The following is a 5,763-nucleotide window of genomic DNA, read 5'->3' as shown; positions in this document are numbered from 1 at the left end:
TGGATCATCCTAATATAGAGTATTTCTATACATAGATACTGAACCAGAATGAATTGTATCCTTTTTCATATTACAAACACTAAGAAGCTGTCTAATACTTTATCATCATTATTTTATTTCCCAGAGAGATTTGATGCTTGTGTGTGTGTGTGTGTGTGTGTGTGTGTGTATCTTGGTAGTTAAGTGCAATTGATCCTCTTGCAGAGGACCAGTGTTCAGTTTCTAGCACCTGTATCATGAAGCTTATAACTATCTGTAATTCCAGTTCCATGGAATATAATGCTGAGTTCTAAAATCCATGGGCACTGCACTTACATAATTCACATATATACACTTGTGAATACACACACACACTCAAACACACACATCCTTCTTTTTTGTTTGAGACAGAATTTTGCTGCGCAGCCCTGGCTTTCCTGAAATTTACTTGTACACTAGGCTGACCCAAACTCATAAAGATCTGCCTATCTTTGCCTTCCAAGTTCTAGGATTGAAGACTTGTACCTCTGTATTGGCTGGTTTTGTGTGTCAACTTGACATAAGCTGGAGTTATCACAGAGAAAGGAGCCTCTGTTGAGGAAATATCTCTATGAGATCCAGCTGTAAGGCATTTTCTCAATTGTTGATCAAGGCAGGAGGGGACATTGTGAGTGGTGCCATCTCTGGGTGGTTGGTCCTGGGTTCTATAAGAAGGTAAGCTGAGCAAGCCAGTAAGCAGCATCCCTCCATGGTCTTTGCATCAGCTCCTGCCTCCAGGTTTCTGCCCTGTATGAGTTCTAGTTCTGACTTTGGTGTTGAACAGCAACACTTCCTCACTAACTTGCTTCTTGGTTGTACTGGGTAGTTTTGTGTCAACTTGACACAGCTGGAGTTATCACAGAGAAAGGAGCTTTAGTTGAGAAAATGCCTATCTCTATGAGATCCAGCTGTAAGGTATTTTCTCAATTAGTGATCAAGGCCCCTTGTGGGTGGGACCATCTCTGGGCTGGTAGTCTTGGGTTCTATAAGAAAGCAGGCTGAGCAAGCCAGGGGAAGCAAGCCAGTAAAAACATTCCTCCATGGCTTCTGCATCAGTGCCTGCTTTCTGACCTGCTTGAGTTCCAGTCCTGCATCCCTTGGTGATCAAAAGCAGTATGGAAATGTAAGTCAAATAAACCCTTTCCTCCCCAACTTGCTTCTTGGTCATGATGTTTGTGCAGGAATAGAAACCCTGATTAAGACACTGGTCATGATGTTTTGTGTAGCAATAGAAACCCTGACTAAGACCCTCTCCTCTCCCCATTTTTTTTAAAAAAATTTTTCTTTTTTTTCTTTTTGTCCCATTATTTTTAAAGAGCATGAGTTAGAAAACTTGGATATTGGGCCAAGATCACCCCACTACTTCTCATTTATGAATTGAGTTTTACTGTAATAAAATCAAGTTTATTTGCTGAAATATTGCCTATAGCTGCATTTACATTATGAAAGAAGATAATAAATATTGGTGTCTGATTCTGTTATCTGCAAAAAAGTTCTTACTACATATTTACATAATTACTAAACATATGTATTTACAAGCTACATCAGATCAAATCTAAATCTGTCACTTCCTAGAATATTGGTCAAGTTACATAATCTTTATTGTAGTAGTTTGAAAGAGAATGGCCCATAGACTCAAAGCGATTGGCACTATTAGGAAGTTGTGGCTTTGCTGGAGGGAGTGTATCACCTGGGGCAGGCCTTGCGGTCTCAGATGTTCAAACCAGGCCCAGTGTTAATCTCTCTTCCTGCTGCCTGCCAATCCAGATGTAGAACTCTCAGCTCCTTCTACAGACACCATGACCACAGCAACTCTTATAAAGGAAAGCATTTAATCAGGGCTGGCTTATGGTTCAGAGGTTTAGGCCATTGCCACCATGGAGTCTCTTCACAACCATAGAAACCCTAAGACATTTATGTACTTTAGGATTTTCATATATAAAGTGAAAATAATATTATTGAGTGAGTTAATACATGTGTTTAGTTCCTGGCACATAGCAGGAACTTGAACGCCAACTATACCATTATTGCCCAAAGCAGCTTCACCATCACTAGCATCAGCACCAGTATAGTCTTCACCATTTCTATCACAGTCTTGGGAGATTTCTTTCCTATCTCTGATACAACATGCCATCTGCCTAACTTGTGTTTCTTTGTGCAGAGGATAGTATTTCCCTACTCACCGAGATATAAGGACTGAATGAGGCAGAGTTTATGAAGTGCTGGGTCAGCACAATTATGGTCAAAATTTCCAGCTTTTTATCCACCTCTTCTGCATTTATCCCAGTAGTAAAGAGAATATAGCAGATGCAGAGGTTACTTTGACCTCAATCTGAGGCAGGTTTCATGACCAAGCACAACCTTGCATGTGTGTGGGCTGTTTCTCTACCCAACTCACCCTGTTAAATGGATTTGCTATTAGGGTTCAAATCTCTGTCAAGAAGAGTTAAGTTTTGGTACACATTCGCCAAGCAGACATGGTGATAAAGGTCTCACTGTCGGTCATAGAAGGCAAGAGCTAGTTTTATTTCCATGTAGTTGAAAAGACTCACTTAGGATCATAGGATATAGACCTGGTGCTGTGGAAGTTCAATTCCATGGCTACTAGCCTCCATTCCTCAACATACAAAAACTTCATAGAGTACATATTTAAACAGAGTGAAGATGGATAAAGGGTTGAGTTAGGAACCAAGGCACGACACTGGCAGAAATCTATCTGCTCAAAGAACCAAGGGAGTATTTATGGGATTTCAGAAACAACAAAACACAAGCTAATTCAGATAAAGATGGCTATACACAGCACTGGGGCATGCTACCTTGTGGGTAGGGAGACATCTCTTTGGGTTAGCTTTCATGATTGAAAGCACAGAAGAGATGTTGCTGGGTCACACATAGAATACAAGGTGTGACCCCCTCCTCTATTGAGCTACACCATAAAATCATCCTGTGGGGAAATGGGGATGAGGGTGAGGGAACAGTTTTGGAGAACAGACTTGAGACTGGGTGACCATGAGACAGGACACCTGGTGGGTGGTGTCACAGCACTTCAGCCAGCACCATCCTGGCCAAGTAGGGGATAAGGGAAGAGACGGTAAGGGGACAGCCAGTTCTACCAGCTAAATTTGGAAATGATGTGTGAGCAATCCACAGGGTGTGTGATGCTCCTGTGTCTCTACCACCCACAGGCTGTTTTTTTTTTTTTTTCCTGATTGAGTCACCAAGGGCAAGGGCCACCACAAGCTCCCCACTCCAAATCCAGGTGAGACCCTAGGAACAGGTCCAGGCAATTATTTCCCTTGTAAAACGTATTTCCACAGTCTCCAGACCCTGAGAACCCTCCTGGAGATTATAAGGTTTGTCCATTGCTGGGAAGAAACTAATATTGAATTGACATAATCCATAAGTTAAGGACAAGAGCTACTGGCTCAGGAAATGTGTGAGTCTGACTTTATTCATCAAATCTACTGGCTCTGCCAACTAGATTGGAAGGCATGTGGACCTGCCAGTCTCACACTGAACAGGAGTGGACACTGTCAAGATAGGCTGCACTTAGCACTCATCCCAATAGACGCATGATGATTTATGTTCAGCCTTGCTTCAAAATTTTCCATTTCTTTTCTGCAAAAGATATAAACAGCTCATCCAGGTATTGAGCACCCATAACCAAAAAAACTCAGTCTAGGCTCATGGGGCATTCCTAAGAGTGCTACAGCTTCCTTTGACTTCATTAGTAAGGTCTGGTACAAAAGAGGAAGTATGGGAGCATAATATCCCATATAGACATATAATACACTATATATAATATAATATGCAGCATGTTACATGTAATATACATTATATAATGTATCATATGTAATCCATTTTATATTATTTGCTGTAAATAATAATTTATCATATATAATCAATAAGAATAACTGAGAATTATATATTAATTAATAAACATTAATAATCAACAATCAATAATTGCTTAATAATTAATTCTTATAATTAGTATTATAAATAATAAACAAATTAAGTATTATAACACTATACAATATTTTTGTCTAATAACATAATGTTATATAATAACATTATAATACACAATTATGTAATATGATAATATCTATGATAGGTTACACACAATATTTATATGATATATTATGTAATTATAGGTCATATATATTATACAAAACATAATATGCTATAATTATATAACTGTATTATAACATATACTTATATATGAATATATATTATTATATTATATCATATTGCATATATCATCATGTAATATATGTAGTTTTTATAAAAATTATATATTACTATATATGACTTATATATATTATTTATACATACAACTCTGTATAATTATACATGTAATTATACATAATATGAACATATATATCATATATACACATATAAAATCATACTTAAAATAAATAGAATATATAATACATATATATAATTATATATAAATTTTATATATACAGTTTGTGCATATAATTATTTATTATACATAATATATAATTTATATAACATATTATACATATATTATATATCATATGTTGTATATATAATATATTCTATTATATTCTATACAAAATAAATATAAAATAAAAAACATGAATAGTGCACAATATATTATATTATGTATAATAAATATATAGAACATGTCAATTATTTATAATAAATATATACTATATTAATTTTATTATGAAATATATTATAATATAATACATATAATTATACAAATTATTTTATATAACTATATATTTACTATACATTGGATATAATATAATATACTTCATACATATAACTATGTATGCATATAACTTAACATATATGACATATGTAAGTATATATCACATATGATATTTTATATCATATTGCATATTACATATTATAAAGTATATATTTTATATTAGATATAGTATATTTTTCATATTTTATATAATAGAGATGAAATATATCATATAAGTATGCACATTTTATATAATTAATCTATTAATATTATATAATTATATTAGTCATCTAAAATATATTAATTAATAAATATTAACACAATAAATTATATAATTATTATAATGATAACATAGTATAAAGTATAATATTCAATGCAAATATTCACTTGCCCAAACAGGAATAATCTGGGATAATTAGCAGTAGTCTAGTGTGAACCAAAGCCAGGGGAAATCTTAGGGTAGGATTAGAAGCAGGAATGACAGAAAGCAGGGGTGGGTCCTGTGGGGTGCGATGACCACAGTGAAAGCCCGGCGTGTCCTACCATGAAGTGACAACTTTTGAGAGTTTTGAGCAGGGAAGTTATACAACCATAGTTCATCTCATCCTGGTCATAGGTTAGTGGACATTTAAATCCAAGGAGAGACATTTCCTGGTGTTTGTGCTGCTTCAGTTTCTCCAAGAGCCCAGAACAGTCACACCTGGATTGCTTCCCTGTCTTCCTTTAAATCCTCAGAGGTCCTCAGTGCCAGCCCAGGTTCCTTGGCTAAGTGGGTACAGCTAGGGACAGACATGGATAGTAGTTAGGGAATATGACACGATTCTAAGGAGAATCATGATGGTGGGTGTCAGAGAATATAACCATGACCCACATTTGAGAGTTCCCTGAGAGCAAAGTTTGGAACAGAACAAGTGGATGTCTTTCAGCGTTTAGCACGGATCCACATTATTGAAGGGGGAAGACTTCCTTCTAGTATCAATGTCCAGGCTGTGTCTGACTTGACCTGCAGAGTTCGGAACTCACAAACC

This window comes from Mus pahari, chromosome 3 (assembly GCF_900095145.1).
Source record: "Mus pahari chromosome 3, PAHARI_EIJ_v1.1, whole genome shotgun sequence".
NCBI lineage: Eukaryota > Metazoa > Chordata > Mammalia > Rodentia > Muridae > Mus > Mus pahari.
This window is presented reverse-complemented; position numbering follows the sequence as displayed.